Source organism: Falco naumanni, chromosome 6 (genome assembly GCF_017639655.2).
Source record: "Falco naumanni isolate bFalNau1 chromosome 6, bFalNau1.pat, whole genome shotgun sequence".
NCBI classification, from domain to species: Eukaryota; Metazoa; Chordata; class Aves; order Falconiformes; family Falconidae; genus Falco; species Falco naumanni.
This window is the reverse complement of record NC_054059.1, coordinates 60,652,857-60,679,197: the sequence shown is the minus strand read 5'-3', so window position 1 is coordinate 60,679,197 and position 26,341 is coordinate 60,652,857. Positions and strand designations below refer to the sequence as shown.

General features: G+C 40.4%; 1 long non-coding RNA gene across 1 annotated transcript; it reads left to right on the top strand.

Moving 5' to 3' along the window:
* Positions 1 to 1,267: 1,267 nt before the first annotated feature.
* Positions 1,268 to 24,258, top strand: LOC121090540. Its single transcript, XR_005828607.1, has 3 exons — positions 1,268 to 1,490; positions 7,689 to 7,803; positions 24,146 to 24,258. It is a non-coding gene; the product is annotated as an uncharacterized LOC121090540 (long non-coding RNA).
* The last annotated feature ends 2,083 nt before the right edge of the window (positions 24,259 to 26,341 follow it).

The following is a 26,341-nucleotide window of genomic DNA, read 5'->3' as shown; positions in this document are numbered from 1 at the left end:
TTTTGGCGTAGGAATAAGCAAAAAATAACACTGCTTTAACTAATAATCTATACTGACATTTAAGTTTTGCCTTAGAGGAAAGTACCTCCTTGCCCTACCACTTTGCCATCTTCATCTGAATTTCTTACAAAAGGAGAGAGAGCTTCCACTCTTTTCTTGACACTTTAGTTTTGGTGATGGGTGTTGACTTTTCTCATTTTAACCTTCAGTAAATAGGAAGAGAAAAGAAGTTAGGTCTATAGGAACAGGGACTGGAAGGAGGCATATTGTTGACCTATTCTTCTGTACTACCAGTCCTAACATTTTCTTTCCTCTGCTTATATCAGCTGTTCTGAGGAGCAGGAACAAGTTTATTTCAATGTTTGTGAAGCAGAAGCAGAGGGGGCATATTTAGAGGCAGAAGTATTTCAGAACAAAGAGAAAGAAGCTTAAAAATACTCAATTTAACCTGCCAGTAACTTTTGAGCAAACAACTTTTCAGCCTTCTGTTACCAAGTTTACATTTAGCCCAGGATACAGCTATTGCCTTGAAACAGACTATTCATTTATGTTTGAAATTATGTTTATTATATCACTTACAGGATTTTGCAATAAGGAGACTGTCAGAGAAAGCAGAAGGACTCTACCTAGCAAAACCAGGACAGCATGTTCTCCTGCTCTTAAAGATCAAACATAGATTATTCTCCTGCATTTGCTTCACCCCTCTATGTAAATATGTAAAACCACAGAGTGGATTATTAAGTTTACCTTGTTCAGTCACTCTGGTGACACTGATGCATGTGTCAGCCTCCCAGAGCTCCGTAAAAGATAAGATTAGTAAGGAAATAAAGTTCAAGGGTCACAGCTTTGGTAAACAACCAAACTGAAGGAAGTTCATTTGAGGTGAAATTGCCTAAAACAGACGTGTCAAGTAGCCATTTAAATTTCAGACCTTGGATTTATAGTGCAAATAGGCAGAAAGGAAAAAACAAACTGGGCAATGTGTCCCCAATTCTGATATCCCAGTGAATGAGAAGAACGTTTATGAGGCATCTCCTAAACTTCCCAGCTGCTTTGCTCTTGAGACGTTGGTCTGTCCTTCAGCCAGCATTCTGCCTCTGGGCTTTTTATCACTCAGACAATACTTTCGCCTTGCATAGAACTGGCTTGCACAGGGTGCTTGCTCCTATCCTTATTGATAGTCATCTCTAGAAGACTATACTAGTGCTGTTGCATTAAGGAGAAGTGAGATTGTGTTCTTCCTGAGCAAGAAACAGATGGCCTTGCAGCCTGTTGCTCAATCATAACCTTTTGCAGAAGTAGGAGGAGTTGCAGGGGTGGTGCCCATGCCTGCAACATCTGTGGGAACAATATGAGCTGTAGCTGCATCTCTGGAATTGAGGGGAGTGATGGGGCTTTGGAAAGACAAAAATAATCTAGCACCCTGACTGGAATTATATTTAGCAGCTGCCGTACTCCAGCTTTTACTTCGCTCCTGGTTGCTTACCAGTGTGAGTTGCTTTTCTATTGAGTAGCAAAATGCTTTGTCCATTAAAGTAGGCTTGACTTTAAGAACATTGTGAATATACAGATTCCTGAGGACTGTGTAAATTTTGAACTTTGAGAGCAGCTTCTTTTTGAAGCTCAGGAGCACAGACAGAACCAACTCTTGTTGCTGACAAGAGTCTTCTGGAATTCCTACCGGTTTAAAAGGAATTGGGGATCACAGGAGGCAAAGAGGAAAGAAATCTGATCTTCCTGTCAGAGCTATACATCTCTAATTCCCTTTGATCTTTTGCTTACCATTTGATTAAATGTTTGGATGTAGACTGGACTACTTGATCAGAGATGGTTTGCAATACCTCTGTGCTGGTGCTATGTGCTCCAGCCTGCCTCTGTAATCTTGCAGACCAGGATACAAGGACTTGGTGGTGTTATCACTCATAAGCAAGAAGCTATTTAAGGTCAGTTTCATGCTCCTTTTAAGATTTTCAGAGGCAGTTCTTCAGGTACAATAAATTCTGTATCAGTTCATTGTACCGAAGCAACACTGTAAAAATAGTCTCTCAGCATTAATATTTGCAGTTGTGGTTACAGGGGGAAAGTACCTTATACTCATTACTGAAGACTGATGTCAGCAGGGCGTTTCAGTTAGAGATGTACTCTAACCATAATCTCAGACCCAGATAACCTAAATCTGAACATCTCTCAAATGTCAGGATGTTTAATCCTACTGTGACTTTCACAGTGAGTCTCCCTTTCATGAGTCAGACACTTAGTTTAAGATACTACCATACATAAAAGTCTCAGATCTAACTGCCTGCTTTTCTGTTACTTCTACAGATTTAAATCTAGCTCTAATAATTGAGGCTTAGGCTGCACCTATGCTGCTGAATTAAACATCACAATGTTCCTAGGCACTTTCTGGAATAATTCCTGGCATTCTTTTTACCCAGAATAACTAGCATTTTCTCAGTTTCCAGGCACTGTGTGGGGCTTAACACATGCCAGAGACCGTATTTGCTATGGCAGTTTGGATGATCCTGTTTTGGAGGCTAAGAGAACTTAGTAGAAGACAGAGGGCTGCATTGTGCCAGCTGATCTCAGAGCCAGAAAATAGGCCCTGGCATGTTTCCTTTACTAGTATAGATATAGATATAGCCTCAGGGTTTTCATCTTTGGCTCTGTGATTTGTTAGGAAATGTTTTCTTTTGGATAAGACAGCAAGATGAGTCAATTTATCTGTTTGTTTATGACTTGCAACTGGGTAGAAGCTAAAGATTGCACTATATTTTTCAATAGAAAAGCAGGAAGAACCCACACATCCCAGGTTATTTTCTGTCTCAGTTGCTAGTATTTGAAAACTGAACTACTTTTCTTTAATCAAAGTGCTGTTCTTGTTTGGTTCTTTACAGTTCAGGGTGATATGCCATATTAGAAGTATGGCAGGCCAATGAAAAATTCTGTTTGATTCTCTTTTCTTCAATTCTGTGCCCACTGTTTGTGGATTTCAAAGGATATTTAATTCCAAAATGAATATAGTAATTTTTCAGAATGATCTAGTGAAAGATGTGTTCTTAATGCCCAATACCCACTGATGTTAAACAAGAGATGAAGATAGTTTCTCTCTCATAAAGACATACTGTTGAAACATTGGAAGAGATCTATCTATACTTCTGAGGGACCATAGGGAGTGCCAAGCAGAAAGTTTTGCTATTTATGGCGATGAAGTGGGGTAGGCAAATTAAAATTCACCTTGGGTATTCCACTGCAAATTTAGATTGTTTTATGTAATAAGGTGAATATTTGGAAAGCCATGTCAATCCCAGCAACCTTGGGGGAGCTCCGGACCATCTACCTGGAAGCACTGGAAGGGTTTGTCCCTTCCAGTTGTTGCTGGAAGCTGATGAGGGATGTGCCAGCATGGTGACACCTTGTTCTAGTTCATTCCACAGTGGAGGGAGAGCTGTGGCAAAGTGATGTGAGCTCAGGGTATGATTCCTGTCTAGGAGAATCTCAGCTGATCATATTACAGGGCCCCTTCTCAGTTACAACAGTGTCAAATTGAAATTTCAGGACACTTATACTAGGCAGCATAGGAAAAAAACTAGCCCATAGCAAACAGAAAATATTTGGGTCATGTGGCCCATTGCTCAGTTTCAAGCAGGTTGACTGGCTCAAATAAAAGGGCTTCTACCCCTCCACTTTTGGGGATTTTCCACTCTTAGAAGTAACTTTCATTTGATCTTTTTAAAAATATTAGCTTGATTTTCTTATTTGCCCTTGTGTTATCCTCCTTAGCTCTTTTTGCACCATGCCCTCCCAAAGGGCAACAATGGATCCCAAACCAGTCACATCTCAAATCTTGACTGGGTGCAAGACTGGGGTTTCACAGGTTAATTTGAAGTGCTGGGTTACAGCTGTGTCCTAACTGTGTCATCTCTTGGCTCAGCAACACCTAGTTAACTCTTTCTCATCTTCCTAATATTTTTCAGTTCCTTATGTACAATGAGAAGATAGAAAACACAGGATGTTAGACCTGTTCAAGCAAGTTTAGTGGTTTTTTAATTTGACTCTTTTTATAGTGGAGGAAAACACATCGGTTTAAATCATTAGATTAATGGGAATATTTGCAGAAGTTTTCGAATTCGGATTCCACACATGCTCCCTTTTGTTCTGACAGTAGTCTTTCCTCTTTTAAGTGCGTATTTCTGAATGGCAAGATAATAACAGACAAATATCAGTTGGCAAGGTAAGCAGGATGTTATCAGAGGAATGATCATCTTAAACTAATGTGCAAAGATAGTGGAAAGGCAGAAGTTTGCACTGTGGATTAGCAAGTCATCCACCTTGAACATCAAGGAAGCCTTGCAATGAGCACCGCCAATCCCATTGCAGAGCTCAGAGCTTCAGTTTTCACCCGCAGCCTGATGACAGAAGGTGGGGCTTGAACAATCAAAGCACATAACACTTCTTTCTTGAGAAGTAGTCTGTCTCTCTAAGTGTTGTGCTTAATTTGCTTAGTCTATTTTACAGTGTTTGCAGACTCCCAGTGGCAAGCCAGGGGAGTTCCATGTTTAGCCATGTATTGATAAAAGCATGGTAAGGAGCTGTGGCTATCTGGTTGGCTCTTTTTTATAACCAACAGGTCTTGAAAAGTGATCTTGTATTAATAGTTAAATGTCCTGTAAAAAAAAAATAAAATTGTCAGTGGGTATGAAGTCTCTGGGTGCTGACATACATGATGTTTTCACCTCCTGTCATCATATGCTTGGGCACCTGGAGATGACTGATTTACTACCGTGCTCATCTCTGTGGAAGGAGCTGTTAGACATGTTTATGGTTTCAGTGTTGTATCCCTGTTGCCTTTATGTAGGCTTGTCTGCACAGCTGAAAAGGTGCTTGTTGTTTCTAACTTGCACTCAAGTTATGTTAAGGTAAAACGTCCAATCCAAACCAGGACCTTTGCTTTCATCTCCAGGACAAGCACATAAGGTTACAGCTGTACCTCAGTCAGTTCCTCACATTCTGTATTTCCAGCTAGGTCTCAGGCACCTGCAATTCCTCGCTTCTGAAGTACTGTGATATTTGACCACCGTCCTTCTTCATGCAGAGCCATTGTCATTTAGCAATAGAGGAAAGCAATAGAGAAATGTTTTTGAAACAGCCATGTGAATATTTTCTCTAACCTAATCTCACGCTTCACTGCAAGCAAAGCTAGATAAGCTTCCCTCAAAGTGGCAGAGCAGAACCCGTTGCCAGCCACAGAGAAAGTGTGTCTGTATGGGTGCAAGAGCCTGACTGACTCCCAGGCCTCTTCGAAAGACTCTGTCCCCTTCCATCCTTTGCCCTCCAGCTATGTTTCTAAATATTGTCTTGCTCAATTTACCTATGTGCTGGCTCCCCTTGTTGAATTCACTTTGGTGCCGCTAGGGCCATAATTAACTGTATGAAAGAGGCTCCTGCTTTTTACACTAGGCTCTGCTGAGTAAGACCCATGCACAGCCCATATGTAGCTCTGAAAGCCATATGGCTGATGATTAATGGACATCTTCCTCCAACATTAGATCTTCATCTCTGATTGAGTTGTCTCCCACTGCTGAAGCTTTCAGGTTGTTACAGAGGGAGGTCAGACATTCAGGAAAGTGTCCAAGGTGAGGCACGAAACACTGGTTTCAGTGTTGCACAAGATACACATACAGTTTTCAGGAATGCCTTCCAAAGCATTTGATGAGCCATACATTTCTGGTACAAGTGGCTCTGGATTCCACTAACCTTATTCTGTGAAGTCAGATACTGAGGGTGTTTGTTAGATCATGCCACTGAGTGAAAAGAGAGCAATCTTTTCATCCATTTTATTTTGTTTGTTTGCTTTTCCTCCCCTTCAGTGACATAAATTGATGGTCTCTGGCAGAAAGTTAGTAGCAGTATCATCTGATGCTCCCAAATCCTTTGATTATCTGGCAGTACTTTAAAGTGCAGCTCTATGCTGAAAAATTATTCTAAAAGTGGCACTGCGGGGTTCTATGTCTATTATCTCTAAATGATTTTCATATCAAATGTCTTCTGTGAGCGATGAAAAAGACAATTTAGTTCCTGCCTGTCAGCCCCCTGGACTTGAAGTTCTCACTGGATTCTTTCCCTCTCCCATGTCATTGCCAGTAACAGAGCATTCAATGGGCCAAATTAAGTCTTCAGTTGTATCACAGCAAGCCTACTGTCTTTAAACCGGACCTCACTGCCACCTGTAAAGCCCCATGTTTTCTGCAGTTTTGCTCAAGTAACTGGAATCTATTAAACAGCTCTGTTGATGCATGAAAACAGGAAACACAAATGGGGTCCCTGTGTCTTTGCTGCTTTTTGTATGTGAACAGCGGCAGAAAGAAGAAATTTTTATTTTTTCCTCTCTAAAGCAGAATGCACAAGGTGCAAGTCTGTGGGGGAAAATGTCATAATTTTTTGTGTAGTATCTTTCAGATCAAAATTGTAGTCTGCAGAAGAAGAATACTTCCCATATGATGCAGTCTTAACTAATTTGCTTTTCTATTTTTCAGATTTTTCATGTCATTCTTGCTTAGTATGAACTATTCAGTTTTGTTTTTCCTGTTATTCTTGTTCTTTTGTACTCTTTCTCTACTTTTTTTGTAGTCTCCTCTAATTTTGTAACAAAACATACAGCTCATTTGATGAATACATGCTCCCATATCTCTATAGGTTGAAGAACATTTGCTGTTCAACTGTTCTGCACTTTATTTCCTTACTTGAAGTACTAAACAATGTTCTATACATGTATGCATGCAGCAATGCATATAATACAGATGTAGCAAAAGTGTGCATGCTGCAGCATCTTTTTCTAAGAGTTGTTTTCACAAACCGAATCCCTAATATCCAGAAATGGTAAAACTGGTAGCAGATCCCAGCAGTAGTACTTCAGCAGTCAAAGAGAGCGATATGACAGGAAGTGCATATAACACAAAATAGTTGTTACTGGCAGATAGTTTGACCAGACTGTGGAGTAGAAAGAATACAAAGTCTTAAAAATCAGGTAAACCTCAGTTTTGAAAAAAGGCTCTGGTAAATCTTGCTTGGCTGCTGACTTTCCCCATTCAGGATGGACAGCTAGACTAATAAGCGCTGCCTAGTTCTTTGCTAAATTCCCTGTACCTAAGGATGCATGGGAGAAACATCAAAATGTATCCCGAATTCTAGTCCCCAGAGAAGGCTACCGCTATTTCATACGAGAGAAAAATACAACATAAAAGTGTAAAATAATAAATTAATTTCAGAAAATCATGCTTGCTTTGAATTCTGGAGGCTTGGCTTTGTTGCTTCAAATAATCAGCCTCCATGGTGGCCTCCAGACTGGCTAACTTCCCAAGCACTTCTTTGAAGGTGACTCCAGGCTCCCTTTTAACACGTGAGATGAATTCTTGGGTATATTTAGCAGCATTTCCTTTCAAGTATGTCTCTGAGGAAGTGGCTGTTGGATAACATTGCCCAGTGTAAGGTGGGGAAGGGGACAGAGATTGCCTTCTGTTAAGGTCACTGTAGCTATGGGGCCCACGTTTGTACAGGGGCAATTTTATCATAGGGATTGTGCTGTATATTGGCTGGATAACTTGATATACAGAAAACCCACAAAGCATAGAGCTTGTCAGTAGCAATGCTGATGAATAGTTTAGGCTTCATTCTGTAATGTATGCACACAGGTGCAGAGGCTATGGGAGAACATATGTTAAGTCTGCCAGGACACCAGTCACTGCTGTCTTCCTTACTCCTCCCGAGCACATGCCCATCACATCTGTGGTGATGGCAATGGCATCAGTAAGTCACATTTCAACTGTACAAACTGAATTGACAGAACTTCATTATATAAATGGCTGCTGAAGGGTATTTCCATTGGTGATGGAAATGAGTTCCACCATACCTCATGTAACATTTTTTCTAATTACTGCTCTCCAGAGACGAAAAAAAAAGAAAAAGAAAAAAAAAAAAAGGGGTCAAACCGAAAGGATCCATCCCCAAATTAGTACATGAGATGTTGTAGAGTACTATAAAAATGTTTATGTTTTATGCCACCCCTCCAGCAAAGACTTGCATAACTCACTGGTGGCTCCATCGCTCATGAGCAAAGCACTCATCCCAAATGCATGGCCATAAAATCTTTATGGTGCCTTGCAAAGTGTGATGTGCCATAAAGTTTTTATAACCATGCATTTGGGCTGACCACATTACATCATCACATATTTTCCCCATAAAGATTTTGGCTTACTGCTGCTTTAAGCCAACTAACCTTTACAGATGGTTCCCAGAATAGCTAAAAGATCCCTGCTTGTTTTTTTGTTGTCAGCATGAATTTAATGTACTCCTTTTGTTTCATTAAGTCCCAGAGCTAAGCTGCAGGGGAAGTGGAATAGTGCAGTCAATACACGACTGGATTTGCTTCCTAGTTATATCAATCACATTGTCTCACTCCATTATTAAACATTTATGCTGTGGTAATGTTTGCATAGTACAGCTGACATACAAGACCAGGCAGAGCAGCAGCACACATGGGTATGTATCATGGGATCTGGTTTGTATGTTGTCACCCCTCGGGGAACCTTTGTCTCTTAAGAGTGTAAAGCACTAATATATACTAAAAAGATACTTCCTATCTCAATTTAATACTTCCTATCTCAATTTTTGCTTACTCTCAATTCTTTTCTTGACTACTTTTCAGCCAGATGAGTTAGCGATTTTGCCCTTCTGTGACCCTCTGAGCCCAGGAATACACAACCTGGAGTGAAAAAACAAAGGACCCCTTCATTCATGGGTGGCTTAAATTTACTTTGGCTTACCCAGTTATGAAACTGCACCCTTGGACCATGTTTCACTATAAGATACAAAACCTTGAAATATTATCACTTCTAAAACTATCCTTGTGTTTGAAATCAAAATTACTTTAAAAAAATATTAGGATTACTATTTTTTTTAAACAATTAGCACAATTCCAGAGTAAGAATAACTACAATGATGAAACTAAGAGAGGAAGGCACTACAAATGTAGAACAAAACTCATGATAAAACAGTTTTCAGATTCAAGGCAGGTTATATCAGGGGAAAAAACAATCTCTGTATGAAAAATACTTGAACCAGCCTCCAAGTCCAAATAATGAGCATTGCTCAACTTTTACCCACAGTTTAATGCATTATAATACTTTAAATATTAGTGCTTACTGAGGAGATGGGGCCCTAAATCAGTGCCAAAGTGCATTAACTAAACAGGGTAGAACACAGTTCCAATCCAGAGTTCTATTATTTTCCTAGATTTTTTGAAAATTATTATTTAAAACTTTTTTTCTTGTTTATTTATGCCTAATTTTGGTCTCCTGTTATTAGGTCACTGGGTCCACAAAATTTGTTACTCCTTGTCTCTTTAGCACTTACTTGAAACAAGTTTTGGCAGACTTTCAGAAGTCTCAGATTCACTAAAACTTGTGATTTTATGCTTAATGATCATCAGTATGCAAGAAAAGGAAAATAATGCCATCCATTGTCACCCATTCATTCATTGTCATCTGTTTCTGACAGCAGGCAGAATCTGATTGAGTTACTGCTATACGTTTTCAGCTGCTGAACAAATGGGAAAACTTTGACATTCCACAGTGCTAACTTACATATGCAAATGTTGTTGGTGTAGTTCGCTGGGCGGAATGCGGAGCAATATGTTTGTGCATGATATATTAAATGATCATCAGTTTCTCATGAGGAATAGGTCCAGTCATTAAGCAGGTAACATTTGGTTGTAATTGAATGGGTTATAGAAGGGAGAATTTGAGACTTAACTGATTTTAGGCAATAGGCTTGCAAACTTTCACAGAATTAATAAAATGGAAGAGAAACTCATCCTCTGCTGTATGTTTAGTGCTGTCTGGTGCTGAGGACTGTCTGTAATTGACGCTTGAGTCTTAATGAGTAGCCCCTCTGTATATTTATTTATGCTTTCAAGCTACTGTTTCTGTGTCTGGTAATAGTGAAAAATGTCTTCCAGGTGCAGCATAATGTAAATGTGGAAGACAAAGCTCTGAGGGACAGAACTGAGTTTTGCAGCTGACAGCTGCACATGTGGTGTCCTGCTGGAGTAGTTTAATACAGTCCATAATCAATTAATTATGTTTATAGTTTGCAGAGAGCACTGCGAAAACTGTCAGGTGCAGTCAAAAAAATAGTTGTGGAAAGACATAGGTGGAAATGCATATATTCCACTCTTAAAATAGCTGTTAACTATATCATTAGTATCTTAAATTATAAGAATGAAAGAAAATTGTATGACCTCATGTACTCTTTTGCATCTTCTTTCTTTTGACATTTACGTTGGCCCAAAAAGTGAAAATAATTTGAGTGCAGGTCTCTGAACAATGTCTGTATGAAAAGAGCATTTTAGAGTTCACTACTTGTGTCGCTGAATTCCAGATCAAATCTGATCCAATTTACACAGAAAATTTAAAGAGCACTTAATCTGATGTAGGTTTATATTATTTATTTCTAGATGGACATGACATTACACATCACTGTAAAATGAAGGACCTGGATTCTGAGCCTGGAAAAAAAATTCATATATAGAGTTCTTTCTTTTCCCACCATATTGTTTTTTACTTACCCATCAACATCCTTTAATAAGGAACTTTGCAGACAAAATGCCCTGATCATTTTACTTTGACTTATCTAGCTGTGCTTGCTGCATTGTCATTCTCCCTCAGAGTGCTAGTTCTAATGTGACAAAAGAAATTTAAATCAGTGCAAACAGCACCCAATTTGCAGACTTTGCAAGCAATCAGCTGAGCAACTAAATCTCTGAACATGTGTAGATTTACGCCTTCTTTTTAAACAGTTTCCAGCTATGCAGCTTGATCTAACAAAAGATATTATCTCTCAAATCATTCGAATGTCCACCTATATATATACAGAATCATGGGTTTGAGGTTCACTTCAGGACTTCACAATACACAGAAAACAACACCCAGTGTGCTACATTTCCAGAACTGGCTCGTTTGTGTGCCTGGAGTGCCAGGATGCGGCACAGGGAACCACTGCACCACATAGGGACCTGGGATTTCTCTATTTGAGCCCCAGCGAGGCAGAGAGCAGGGTGTGCCAGAGGCTGGCTCAAGCAGTTGATTTGGGTATTGGCTGCTTTGTCAACAGTTGTTTTGGCCAAACTGTCTCCAGTAGAGATCTGCCCTTGAACAGCTATTATGGAACCACTTCTTTCAATTAGCTCTCCAAAGAGATGTTTCACCCTGCACTGGGAGCCCATTTGTGTGGTTTTAGAGCAGTCGAAACTGTCACACCCACAATGCTCAGTGTAGGAAAAGCCCAGAAATAGCCTAGAGAAGATGTTGTGCCTATAATTCAAACTGAAACTTTTTTCACTCTAACCTCCAGTCTTTACAGTCTTCCAGCTTAATCAGATGGAAGATGAGACAAAGAAAATCCGCTGTTAAAGTGTTTATGCTGTTCTTATGGATTTAGAAGGCTCTATATGAAATACAGTTTGAATCAATATCAAAACAATGAATAAATAAATCTCCAAACTTGCAAACCCATTTGAATCTCTGTTTTGCACTAACTTGTCATCTGTATCCAGGTTTACTGTGGGCTACAGTGTTTAAGCCCTCTTGGTTTAAGCAAATTGAGCATTTTCCTGATTTTTATTTTATGCTTTCTCTGTTCATGCTCCTTCCTGTGCCGTGTCTTTTGCTTTCATTTCTTTAAGGTATTAGCCTTAGCCTTGGTACTCAGTTATAGTCAGGGATATACCAACACTTTTCATCCACTCAGATCTGTGATGAACTGGACTGAAAAAATGCCCAATACCAGCTAGCTGCAGATTCCCATTTACCATGCGGTGCAATACTGCATTCCTGCCACTTCGTAGCATTCTGAGAGACTCCAAACTAATTAATGTGATTTAGGGTGATGTGTGTTTATCAAGCAGCAGTCACAGTTTGTTCTCTCAGCTGTCTCAAAGAGTCTTCCTTCCAGATAAGAGCATTTCTGTTGCACGGAAGGCTCTTCTCTGTGCTTTTTGTAGCTGGGTTTGGTGAGAGGAAGGCAGTTTATTGTTCTTAGAGTGTCTGATGTAAACCTGCCTTAAGAATCTGGGAGGCCCTGGGTGTAAAAGCAGTGTGTAAACAAAGACCCTCTCTTAGTGGTTGCTGGTTGCTAGGGCTCCACAAAAGCTAGTTTCTTGGGGTTAATAGCCTAATAAATTAGATAGGCCAGTTCAGTTGCTTGAGAGCTATTGAACTGAGATGCCTCCAGGCACACATTCTATTTGCACCTGTTTAGCTGTGGGGTTTTTTCAGGTATTTTTGGAAGAACCAGGAGCTAAAAGTTCCCTTTCAGTTTTCTCTCATCTCCCCAGATGAAAGCTGTGTTTCCATTAGCAATTATGTTTCCTTGAGCCAACCCTGTTGATATCAATTCCTCCTTCTAATTCTTCCCTGGAGCTCTTTGTTAACTTTCCTGGGGTGCCTTGGATATTCTTAACCTTTTAACACTCTCCGCATTTTGGTTATCTGTTCCTCCATGGGAGTTCACTCTATTTCTGCAGTTTGGGATATACAACAAATGTGTCCTAGGAAGTCACAAGGCGTTTCCAAGCACAAGGTTATTCTGCTTCATGTGGATTGTCTTATTTGTCTGCGTTTTGTTTTGAAGGAATTAGCCCATCTGCAAAGTACTGTGCTCACCAATGCTCCCCCATAAACAGTAGTAACCAGATTAATCCATTTGGTTTCTTGAGGTTCTTGCATTAGATAGAAGTTTGCTATATTTGGGATTTTGAGCAGCTTGCAAATAAATATTTCCATTGGAAACCACTCTGATGTTACTACACAGGTGGCAAACCAAGAAACTGCTTCCTGTAACCCTTTAAAAATGAAAATGGATGCAAGAACTGCCTTACTTTGAGCAGCAAGGTGCAGGGAAGTGTGTCAGAGAAGAGCAAGCACAAAGTGATAGCTTCCGAGATTATGCTCTAACATATTCCAGCTCACAGTCTTCCTGAACTTCTTTGGCATTTTCTTCTTTGTCCAATCTCTCTCTAAACTCATGTGAACTTAACAACTTTGTGCATTCTGCTGTAAGGAATTCCCCAGCTCTCCTCCTCTTTCACAGGGAGTGTTTCTGCCACACTTTTAACCTGCCACCGGTTCACCAGTTTGAGCTGGTGAACTCTGAACATTTGTTCCTTGTTCAGTTCTTCACCGTCTCACAGATGTCTGTTGCAATGCACCCTCAGCTGGACTCTAGATGTAAGACTAGTAATTTCTGCCATTCCTATAATGGGAACCATTCTGAAACTGGCTTCAGGCAACTTCTGTAATTGGCTTCACTGTTTGCTTCTCTCCTTTTCTCGGCTCCTTTTTAATATGGGGAAGGGGAGAAGAATAGCACACAGAATTCATGAAGAGATATATGTGGTGAAGTACCAGGGTTAGCCCTGGTGGGCAGCTCAGCCCCACACAGGCACTCACTCCCCCCCAGTGGGATGGAGAAGAGAATCAGAAGGGTAAAAGTGAGAAAACTCACGGGCTGAGATAAAGACAGTTTAATAGGTAAAACAAAAGCCACGCACACAAGCAAAGCAAAACAAGGAATTCATTCACTCCTCATCGGCAGGCAGGTGTCCAGCCATCCCCAGGAAAGCAGGGCTCCAGTATGTGCAATGGTTACTTAGGAAGACAAACACCATCACACCGAATGTCCCTCCCTCCCTTCTCCTTCCCCCAGCTTTATATGCTGAGCACAATGTCATACAGTATGGAATATCCCTTTGGCAGTTGGGATCAGCTGTCCCGCTTGTGTCTCCTCACAACCTCTTGTGCACCCCCAGCCTCCTCGCTGGTGGGGTGGGGTGAGGAGCACAAAAGGCCTTGGCTCAGTGCAAGCACCGCTCAGCAATAGCTAAAACATCCCTGTGTTACCAGCACTGTTTCTAGCACTAATCCAAAACACAGCCCCATACCAGCTACTATAAAGAAAAAAACCTCTACTCCAGCCAAAACCAGTACAGTTCTCTATGACTTTCCTTATAATTCTGAACATGTGATTTGTTTATTTGGCTTCTGTTCAGTATCATGCTGGTGTTTTCTTTAAATGATTTATTATAAGCTGAAGATCTCAGTCTGGTTGGGAGTCAGCTCTGAGCCCTCTCCTGCAGATGTAAATCTCAGATTTCTCCCCTCTCCCCCCCCCCCCCCCCCCCCTTGCATCCTTCTACATTTATCCACATTGAATTTTGTTGTCAGTGTTTACTAGAAGTTGTATTAAAACAATGTGAACAGCTGTTAACTATTAAACCTCCGTGTGTGTGCCTCTCCATATCAGAACTTACCTTTTGTGGTGAAGCCTGCTTAATATCAGATTGTATAAAGAGACGTGAAAACTGGAGAGTGCTTAGATTAATTGTTCCGAGTTGCATAATAATAATAGTGGCCTCCCTGAGGGATTAAGGTGGGAGAAACTGTGGAAAAGAAGAATATAGGTCCAAGAGCCATTATAGGCTCTTGTTGTGATGCTGGGAATATGGGTTTGCCATAGGAGTATGGTGTACATGGCCATGCAGTTTTCTGGAGATTTGGATGCTTGCTACCTTATTAGAAGAAAATGCAGCACTGTTCTTGTGTTGTGGGGTTTTTTTCCTCTTATTAAATCCTGTCTGTTCATACTCCTTTCTGTGACTCAATGCAGATGTGAGGGTGTCTCATCACCAGTAGACGAAGGGTATTACCATGAGGTGTTGAGGTTCTGTGACTAGCACACTTGCATGCATTAAGGCACGTTTTCAGACTGCTAGTTAAGCCAAGTGAATTCTCCAGAAGCATTCACACTGGGGGGATTAGGGGCCTCCCACTTCACTGGGATATAGCTCCTATAAACATTAAGATGTTAAAAACTGCATCTATGTGGCTCAGCTTTCCCATATGCCTGAAAATACCTCTGATCATAGCAGAGTCACATTTGGCCTTGGAAACATGCACAATCAAACGGAGTCTGTATTACTGACATGGTAACAGCTTGACACTGTACAGATTGATATGATTAGCTGGCAAGTTCTCAGAAGGAGATGCTGCAGATATTGTGCTCAGACCTACTTATTAACCTGTGTCTCTTATGGATGTGATACACGGTAAGCAGTTACAGCATCTCATCTTGGTGCCTCCAATGCTGTGTAGTCTTTCCACCTCAGTTCACAGTCCTGTGATTTCAGGGTGCATGCGAATGAAATGAAATCCTCAGTGTTGAAGTGGACCTTCACACACAAGAACATGCAGTAGACTAGTGAGTCTGAACAGAAGGGAAATACGGTGTTGGAGCACAGGTCTGTCTTGTGCATAGTGCTGCTGATGTGCCTGCTTTCACATGACTATTGGGATAAAAATGATAAATAATTTTATTTTAAAATATTAGCTTGTCTTAAACTGACGAAAGGGAAACAATCACAGCTGACCAGATAGTGTCTAATACTCTCATGTCTAGTCACTACTGCACAAGAAAAATCATAAAAGTACGTAATGAAGAGAATAAAAACTGGCCACCTGTGGGTGCCATCTGGTGGTGAATACTCTGATCCTGATCCAGCAGAGCTTTTGAATCTGTGCTTGTTCCTAAAGCATGAGCGACCCCTCTCCTAACCCTGTGGGTGTGTTACTAGGTCCCACACAATAGGGTGGGCACTTTGGAAGAGTGAGTCCTACTGTAGGTCCTCCAATGGAGATTCTCTGAATGTTTGCCCTTCAAATAAACTAGGGCTTGTAACAGCCCTGAGGAGGATGGAGCACTTCTTGCTTACAGGAAGACTAAAGAACAAGGCAAGGAGCCCTATTGTAAAGTCCCAGCACATACCATGTGCCAGGGGCATGGGAGTGCTGGCAATGCCAGCACTCAGCTATTTTGATTCTGGTACCTTTTCCACAAATACCAATTTATGTTCTTGTGAAAATGCAAAACATAATTTGAAAGCATTTGGGTTGTAATTACACAGATGTGTGCAGACAGGGCCATGCTCAGAGCTCCATTAGCACAGCATGGGACCTGAGCTCCTGTATCCTTCTGTAGCCCATGAGCTTAGGCACATATTACACAAGGAGAGTGTAGATTTGTTTTAGGGCAGGAAGGCTCTGCAGAGGGATCTGGACAGGCTGGACTGATGAGCCAAGGCCAGTTGTATGAGGTTCAACAGGGCTGAGTGCTGGGCCCTGCACCTGGGTCACAACAACCCCACGCAGCGCTACAGGCTTGGGGAAGGGTGGCTGGAAAGCTGCCCAGAAGAAAAGGACCTGGGCATGCTGGTTGATTCAGCCGGCTGAATGTGAGCCCACAGTGTGCCCAGGTGGCCATGAAGACCAACAGCATCCTGGATTGTATCGAAAACTGTGGCCAGCAGGACTAGGGACGTGATTGTCCCCCTGTACTGGGCACTGGTGAGGTCTCACCTCAAATACTCTGCTCAGTTTTGTGCCACTCACTTCAACAAAGACACTGAGGTGCTGGAGCATGCCTAGAGAAGGGCAATGAAGCTGGTGAAGGGTCTAGAGAACAAGTCTTATGAGGAGTGGCTGAGGGAACTGGGGTTGTGTAGCCTGGAGAAGAGGAGGCTCAGGGGGGATCTTATTGCTCTCTATAACTACGTGAAAGAAGGTTGTAGGCAGGTGGGTGTCAGTCTCTTCTCCCAAGTAACAAGTGATGGGACAGAAGGAGATGGCCTCAGGTTGCACCAGGAGAGGTTTAGATTGGATATTTAGATTGGATATTAGGAAAAAATTCTTCACCAAAAAGGGCTGTCAAGCACTGGAACAGGCTGCCCAAGGATGTGGTGGAATCACTATCCCTGGAGGTATTTAAAGGAGGTGTAGATGTGGTGCTTAGGGACACGGTTTAGTCATGGACTTGGCAGTTAATGGTTGGACTGGGTGGTCTTAAAGGTCTTTTCCAACCTAAATGTTGTTCTGTGATTGTACTAGCTGGAACTCCTGGTTTCAATCACAGGTAGCAGAGCTCGGGGCTGTCCCCACCTGTCTGTGGAGACCTGGAAGTCTAACAAAATAACTAAATGCCTACAGCTAGCCCTCTCCCATCTGTGCTCAGCTGGTAAGGAATGGAGCTGATGGGAGATGCTGCTGCCTCTTGTTTCTCATCAGCATCCAGTCAAGGCAGGTCTCTGCTTTCCTAAGGCAGCTCACAGAAGAGGTGAGACACTATCTGCAGCTGTGTAAGATAACTCACTGACTTTACCTGAAGCTACTGTACCATCTGTTCTGCTGGAAAACATTAGGGTCAATAACCTCCAGTGGAGGGACAGCAGCCCACAGGTCAGGGAGGAGGGAAGGGCAGGGTGAGGGGCTGTGCCCACAGCTGGCACAGCAATCAGGGAGGGGGCCATCTATCCGGAGTGGTCTGCAGGCTGCTTCCTACTTCCCCCATCCACTGGCTGCAAGCTCAAAGGGTGCTGTGAAGTGCTACCATAGGGGCTCTGACGGGGGTTTTGCAGCAAGGCATGAGTTTTCTTGCCTCATATAAACCAAGCAGAAAATGGTGCAATAAGTTTAAAGATGAGGAAAAGACTCAGAATTTCCTTTCTTTTTCTACCAATAAACCAAAGTTTTATCTTAATTTCAGTCCTACATGCATGAGTTTACTATTCAGCCAAACAGTCCTTCTGAACTATATTATCTTCGTGCTGTTCAAAATCCCATAAACCAGAAAGTACTAGACAACTTTCCCCCCACAGAAAGCACAGTGGGGAATAAGCAAATAAAGTTGAAACAGATAAAGATCCTAGTATTGATCTCTGCTTGTGTTGCCTAATAGAGCGTAACTCCAAAGGAATATTGTAGTCACTGGTGGACGAGAAATCGAAATAATCTGGCTATCACTTTACATGTCTCTGTATTACAAGGGTCACGTAGGCTAAAGAGCGTTAGGGATTTACCCAAAGTAACCACAGATTTTCATGAGGTGTATAGATTTACAGCAGCCTCCCGGAACGTGCTACAAGAAGCACTACAGTTCCCTCAGCAGTGGCGCTCACACAGCTGTGATTTTATTGTGAACCCACAGCAGCTCCCCCATGCTTCTCTGCCTACCTGAAATGTGTGTTATCTCACAGCTGCCAGGTATGGGTGTCCCCCCAAATGATCACACTGAAGTTAATACCAGGATTTTTCTGCTTATTTTTAGTGTGAAACTAGTACCAGAGGTCACATGTGAAAGGCATTATTTTTCTAACGTGACCATTTCCCTGTTTTTTCAATAGCTTATTTGAAATTGTTTGGGAAGACAGCCTTCATTATGCAATTAACTCATGTTACTTCCTGCAGTTGCAACTGTATCTGAGAAATAAGAACAGAAATTACATTTTCTGACTCAGCAGTGATGGTTATCACTCTCATGGATAAAGGAGTTTTATTACAGCTTTACTTCTGCTCAAATCACAGAACCTGTAGTTATAGGAAGGCAAAATGGATTCCATCTGGCTCATACATTATCAACAATTGTTAATAGAGCTTCAGTTACAAGGACAAATTGCCAAGGCAGAAATGAAGACCTTGAGGACAAATGCAGTTTCATACCTGTAATTTAAAGTGCAGTTTGGCTCACAAAATCTTTGCAATGTGCAATAAATGGGAGCCTTGCCTGACTTTCAGATCAACTTTCAGCTGAAGTTTTCAGAGCCAGCAGCTAGGAAAAAAATAATTCTGTGCTTGTAAACTGAAAAAACTCTTATCTGAAAGCCCTCTGGACACTTTGAATACATGGTAGCATGATGCAGCTACTTTTCACTGTGCACAAACATCACGCTCATGGTTTACATTATTCATGCAAACAAGATGCTGTAAATGCTGTCTCCTCCAGAGCCTCTTAGAGAGGAGGCTTCAGCTGTGTCTTGGAAACCCTGCAGGCTCTCCTCTTGTGTTTGATTTGCAAGGAGATACTAAGAGACTGCCTTGGTGTTTCATTGGGTGAAGACACATTCCTACAGCCTCTTGCAGGAGCCCTGTTGAAAGCATAGACAATCTGTGTGGGCACAGGATACTACCTACATGTATTGGAGTAGCCTTTCAGGGCCTAAAAATATGTTCAACCTTACAGGCACAGAGGCTGTCTGCAGAACAGTGATGAATGCCTTCTCAGCTCAAGAAGCTTATAAGAAAAACTCCTGTTTTATGAACTGAAACATGTAACAAGTGCAGCATGTTGAAGGCATATATGGTCAGTGTGCTACAAGCCCATCAGACTGAAGTCCTATACATTTATTAAACTGCAATTCACTTAGAACACTGGAGTGACATCTCTATTCTGAAATTTGCACTTTCTAAGTTGATTGTGTGGTGGGAGGGCAGGTAGGGAAGGAAATGGAGCAAACTAGCAAATATTAAGGATGGTTAAGTTGGAAGGCAGGAATAAATTCCAATATCAGATCTCAGACAAAGTCCTTTATCAGGAAAGTCCTTCTTCCTGTCCTCACTTCTTATTCATTCATTTTTTGATGCCAATAGCAACTCTACAATTCCTGTCACGTGCTGTAGACCTTAGCAGCCCTCAGTCACTGGAACAGCTTCACATCATGGACTGTGTTTGTGGTACCTCCCTCTAAGAATATTCCTGAGTGGGACAAAGCAATAGGCCTTAAAGATGAAGAGATTGCTGGAAAAACATTAGCGCTACTGACTGACCAGGGACCTGAGGAAACACTTTACCAAAAACTTAACTGTAAATTTCTGCTTGAACCCCATGGTTTTAATATACTTTAAACAAGCAGTGTGCTGAGTGTTTACTTCTGGCCCTGTGAAACAGCTGTTGCTCCAGTTGACATGCACTGTGAGAAAGTGAAGTCTATTTTTTTCCTAAACTGATATTGAAACATAGGTTATGGAATAACCAACTTTTAAATTGTATTTCATACACCATTGACTAGAAATTCTCATGGCTTCATTGCAATCCAGATCTCTTTTATTAAAAGGCATTCTTTCAGTCCCAGTGTGAGATCCTTCCGTATTGTGAGTTATTATACACTAAATATGTGTGCTAATCCAAATGAAACTAACTTCCCTTGAGTATTTTTATAGCCTACAGTCAGCTGAATCTGGGCAGAAGATACAGAACCTGGGTTAATGTACCGATCTGTTTTGACTGACATAAATAGTTTACTTATTCTGCTTCAAATCCAGAATATTTATCCTTAAAGACCAGCTAGAAAGGATTGCTTTCAATGAAGCTGCTAGTTTTTTTCTAGTTGCCATTTTAAAAAATAATGATGGAATTTTTGTGAACATTCACTTATATTCTGTGAAGTAATGGTACACTTTTTTTCCTTACACAGTGCAGTGAGATTTCTTACCTAATCGAAGCTGCTAAAATGTGATGGGCATTAAATTTGTGTTAATGAGGTGTTCATGAATGCAAGTTAGAACAATAGCCTGTCATTTCTTCATGAACTGATCTGACATTTTTGCTGTGCTTGGGGTATGAAACAAAAAAAGCTGTAGAGATGTTGTCATTAGTAAGATTTACAGCAGCAAAGGCTACGGTGACATAGGCCTGTTAGGATTACAATTAGATGTAAAAGATCATCTAGAAAAGTACAATTGCAGGCAATCTATCCAATCAAACATGTGCAAGTGACACCACAGGAAGAAATCCTGTTCTCCTGTGATGTTTTTATGTATGGTGCTGGTAGTCTTGGTGCTACTTCCATAGATCTGAAACAAACATACTTTGTTTCTCCGTAACATACTATTTCTGCCCTGTGGCTTTTTTTTCATTTAGCCTATAAATAAAATGACAGCATATATGTTAAGTGTGTGAGAACTAGCTTATGCTGTCACTTACATTTCAAGATGTTTCAGTGTCATGCTTGCCTAGAGCCCTTGACGAAATAAGAGAGCTCTTCTTCAACAAAATATTTTGTAAGAGTAGTTCTGCAGAGTGTTTCTTATCTTGCTTTTGTTCATAAGGGAACATAATGACCAAAATCATGGATTCTAGCATGCTGAGTGACAGTCTACTTCCCTGAGAGCTTTGCAGAAAGGAAATACATTTTACACCCTAGATGTGGCCCAATCTATGCATCTAAATATCCCTGAATATTGAATAATTGAAATAGTTATTGTAATCCAAGATTAATTGCTTCTGTGAGTAAACAACTAAAATAACCAAGCTTGTGTTAGAAAATATCATGGAGACTATCTTCTTTGTGCTCTAGGGCACAGACTAATCAGTTGGGGGAAAAATATCATTCAGTGACATATTGATTCATAATTGGTCCCACTTTAGGTAATTTATTTTTTCCCTTGGAAAGGCTCGGTAGTGACCAATACTGGAAACAATAGCCTATTTAAACTACAGATTTATTCTGATACATTTATATATTTTTTACAGGAGCTGTATTTAAGGTGATGACTTTTCACCATGATGATATTGCACAAAGACTGGTTTTGTGTCATCTTGTGGAAGAAATGCAGATTCTTCACTGCATGTATATCTGAAAGCTATGTATTTATAGATATTGTTTTTGAAATAGCTTTCCTAATAAATAGTTCTATGGATTTATGTTCTTTTTAGACAAAAATAGAAGAAAAAAAATAAATGTAAGCATTCTCTACCAAAATCCAAAGACTGTGTAGTAAGTGACTGGAAGGCATACCAGTGGATCATGATGTAACTCAGCTTTAATTGTAGTGAGTAGAAGTTTTTCTTTACCTTCTGTGGTAAAGGCAGAATAAGCAGGTACTGAAGATATGTCTTAAGTACTGCATCCTGTGTTAAATGGGACACCAGACTCCGTTTTACATTTTTAAGCTATAAAAGTGTGAAAAATTAATTCTCATTCCACTCAAAACGGGGAAAATGAAGATGTGCAGGTCTGTTTTCTCACCCAGCAATAAAATTCTGGGAACACCATCTATATCCTTTAGTCAAAGTGCTGTATAAGACTGTGCGTAAAATTGCATCCCTCGAGGGTATAGATTACCCATAATGAAGAAGCCTCTTGGGGCACCTATTAGGAATTTTAGTCTTTGAAAGCTTCAAGTTATCTTAGGAAATGAGTGCAAATGTGATAAACTGCCATTCATCTCCTTTGAGTTGCTCTATAATTCCTCCCACCCTTTCTTCAGACCTATTTTTTTCCAGAGTTATGCCAATATCTTTTGATTCCTTGTGTGGATGCTTATGGTTTTCTATAAGAGTGTAGTCTTTTTAGGTTTTATTTAAACCTCTTTCCAAGTTGCATAAGCTGTGAATAAAATCAGTTGGTTTTATTTTTGAAAAACTGCCTATAAAGTGTCATATTGTTATATATGTTTGGCCTACATTCACCTCTTGGTTTACGAGAAAACTTGCCAAAATAAGAAAAATATTGGAAACTTTGGCTGCTAGAAAATCTTATAATAACAGGGCATCATAGTTCAGAATTAAAGTCATACCTGTAACTCTGTTGACCCCAGAGACAATGAGGGTATTTTTTTTCTCATCTGCCATTAGTCATTTAAATGTTTGGAGGCAAATGATTCCTTTTTAAGATTAACTGTGCAGAGCTTGTCTTGAGGGGTATTTTTGCAGGCAGTGGAAGAAGACTGGGCACTTCTAAAAGGATGCTTATCCCACTTATTTTCTGATGAAATGAATCACCCTTGGGAACAAAGCTTTTCTAAATTTCTAATTTTTAAACTTTTCCCTTTCTAAATTATAAAGGGACATTAGTGTCAAACATATGCCTACGTTTTAGATTACAAAAACAAGATGAGAGGAATCTCACACAGAGTTTATGTACTTCCTAAGGCACTCAGTGGGCATACTGACTAGATCTTACATATCTTAGAGTTAATGCTGCTTCAAGTCTAATTTTAAACCAGAGTTTTGGATTGCCTAAAAGTAAAGTCAATGCAGTTAGAATTGTTCTCTTAAGGTATGACCTGCCCTCAGTGGAAATGTATGGGAATCATAGGCAGTAAACTAATACAGATCCTAGTACTTAATCTCAAAATCTTACTTGGACATCTTGCTTTTATGCCCTGTGTAGTAACATCCTTTTGAAAAATTATTTTCTATTATGTGCAAGTACCTCTTCTGACAGTGATGATAAAGTGTGATCAGCAATATCTTTCTTCTGTCTACATTATTTTATGCTTCATGTTGTTACATATACTGTTTAACAGTGCTACAGAGAAGTGATGAGAGAAGGGTTCTTCCCTATTTTCTGACACCCCTTCCTTTTCTTTTGTTCTTTAGTTCATGCTTCCATTACCTGTCTCATGCCTGTTATCATGGTCAGTTATACCCTAAATCTCTACTGAGCACCCTGCAGTCCTAGGGGTTTCTCTGTGTAAAGGTCTAATTGCAGAATAGGAAGTCTGGTGCTCAGACTGCTGGGTTCTGTTTGATTTAGAAGGCAATGTCTGAACCCACTGTTATTAAATGTGACAGGATCTGACAGAGCCTTAATCAGTTTCCCCTCTTGTCTTTTTCCACAGTGTTCAGTGAAAGAGAAAAAAATTAATTGAAAACTGTGGTCATAAAACTCATAGAAAGTGGCAAGATGAAACACAGACTATGAGCACTACATTAAATTTGTTTTAATTCCTGGTTTTATGTGTAGGAATGATCAAACTTCAGGTCAACAATGACACTTTAGCATTATTTCCACTGCATGAGTAAAAAATAGCATCAAAGTGATGGCTTTTAAATGTTCTGCATTATGAAATATAACCCTTTTGATATAAAGATAACTCACTAAGTAATATATCCATGCTAAAATGTTGTGCTTTGTAATACAGCTCTTCATCTGTCCAAGTTATTTGCCTTATAAAGTGTTTGAATTTCATAATAAATACTTTCTGAAAGAAAGTTATCGATAACTTCCAGCCTGACTACACTGATTAAGCAGATGTAAGAATTATGACTAGTGGGTAGGTTTTAACAACACAAACATATATGTAAGGGACATAGACTGTATATTTGCAAAGTGCGCAGCAATGAGACCAAGTGATGAAACATCATCCCATGTATAAGTTGTATGAGAGTCAGCAGAGGCTGATTTTTCTCATATTTGGCCATTGTGTAGGTCAGGATTCCTTCCTGATGGACTAACTCATGAACTTGTATGCTTTTCTTCTAGGTGGACACCTGGTAATCCCTGGCTGTCTGTTGGAGGAGGAAGTTTACACCTTTCAGAAAAGGTTTCTGGCTCTCTCCGATAGTCTTTTCTGCACAAATCTGTTCCAGACATGGGCACAGGTTGTTCTTTTTCTGTCTGAAGTACTCTAACTTATGATCTGGCATTTGTTGTTGGTTACAATTCCTGCTTGGGGTACCTGAGTTGTAAACACTGAATGGTCCGAGGAGATGATCTGACTGTCTGAATGGCATTCAGTTGTGTGTACAGTGTATGAATGAGGTAGTGATATTTATGTGCTCAATCTCAATTCTCATTCTGCATTTGACTTGTGACTCTCTGCCCACAAATGCTTCCCTGCTAGACTTATTGGCATGCTTCCCGAGCAGCTTCCAGCACCTGTGGTAAAAGAAGACCATTAACAATGCTGTGGTTGGGATGTTTGGCCATGAGCTGGAAATCCTGAAACTCTGAATGAACTGAACTGCAAGAAAACTGCTTAAAATAGTAACACTTATCACAGGAAGGGGGAATTTAAAGCATGATATAAACTCACTTTTGTCTAGCGCTTCAAACTTATCTGGGCCAGAAGATCATTAGGTAGGTAGAGATTCCAGCCGGAGTTACTTTCAGAACTGAATGGTGCTTGGTGTGAGTTAGTTTCTGTTTTAGGAGTTAAAAGTTTCTTCTGAGTCTCTGTTAGACCTGTGGCATTAAGGAGATGCAGAAATACAGGTGGAGAGATGCAAAAGGTAGCATGACAGTCTAATTGACACCTAGGGTGACCTGTAAAATTATCTTGATATTTTGTCACTGATGAGTAATGTAAGCTACTTTGAAACCAAGCCTCCTAATTCTTTATATGCATCATGGATCTTTATTTTTTATGCTTAGCTTTTGCCATTTCACTGAGCAATTAACCTCTTCTTCTCCTGAAGGGGTTTTGATGCTGCTTGTTGAACAGTTGTGTGTAAGATAACTGAAAATAAGCATTTGTAATACAAACTTTTAAAGATCTTGGTCTTTGTTGTCTTCGCTCATTCTAAGTTAACAAGTTTTTATCAAAAACACAATATCAAATTCATCTTTTTCTGAAGTGAAGCGTGTCAGCAAGTATAGTCCATTTCCATTGTTGGCATATTTTAATATCTCCTCAAGGTGTAACTCAGGTATTTAGTAACCTTTGAGTGTTTCTGTCAGATTGTCTTAGCAGCAGCATCACATCTCATCTCAAATTGGAAAGGATCCTCCATGGAAATGTGAAAAGGCTGGAAGGCTGATGTTTAAAATGAAGAAGATAGAACAATCTTTTTGTAATGATTGCAGTACCCATCAGTTTTGAGTGGCATTGCTGACAGCAGCACTGAAGATTTGCTATAAGGATAGAGTTCATGGCAGGCAGCTGAGCATCTCCGCAGATGGATAATACAAAGTTAGGTACACCTGTTGGCTGCCTGACCCCCACCTCTGTTTTTCATCATACAGATAATCTTTTCCATAGCTTTTCTGAGAATTATTCAGCTAAACTTGTGCTTTGCCTGAGGCAGAAAGAAGCTCCAGTAAAGCTTGTGTAATGCAATAGTGAAACCACGTAACTTCTCTTTTATCCCATAATAAAAGTCAGGCAACTGGGCAGGAAACAGGCAAAGAAAATTTACTAGCATTTATGGCTATTTTTCTCAGCCTCGGTTTTGGGGAGGGGGTCAGCTGATGTTTATGGCTCAGTAGTGAAAACATTCCTGTCTGTACTGCTAATAGCTGCTAACTGTAACAAAAGCATCAGGAAGATGCCCCTCTGGCTGCAGCACTTCAGCAAACTTGCTTATCCGTAGGTGGGCTATATTATAAATTATTAGTATTATTAGTATCATCTCTCAAAGAAGAGGTGTCTCTCATTTCCTTTGAGATGTCTTTTTTTTTTTTTTTTTCCTCATTTTTTGGTGAATTTGATCACAAAGTTGTGCATCAGTGACCTGGCTTTTGTGCAAAGCCTAGCTGTGCAAAACAAAGCTTAAGTCAGGTGCAGCCTCAGTGACGGAAGATGATGATGATTCCCTAACTAAGCTTTATGAATACTGATCTTAAAAGACTTACTACTACTACTACTACTAATGTCCCTAGCTAATGCTGAAGAAAAAAATCCATGTCTATGAACTTTCAAATGGAATAGCGTAAAACTACTAAGCCGTGTCAGCAGTT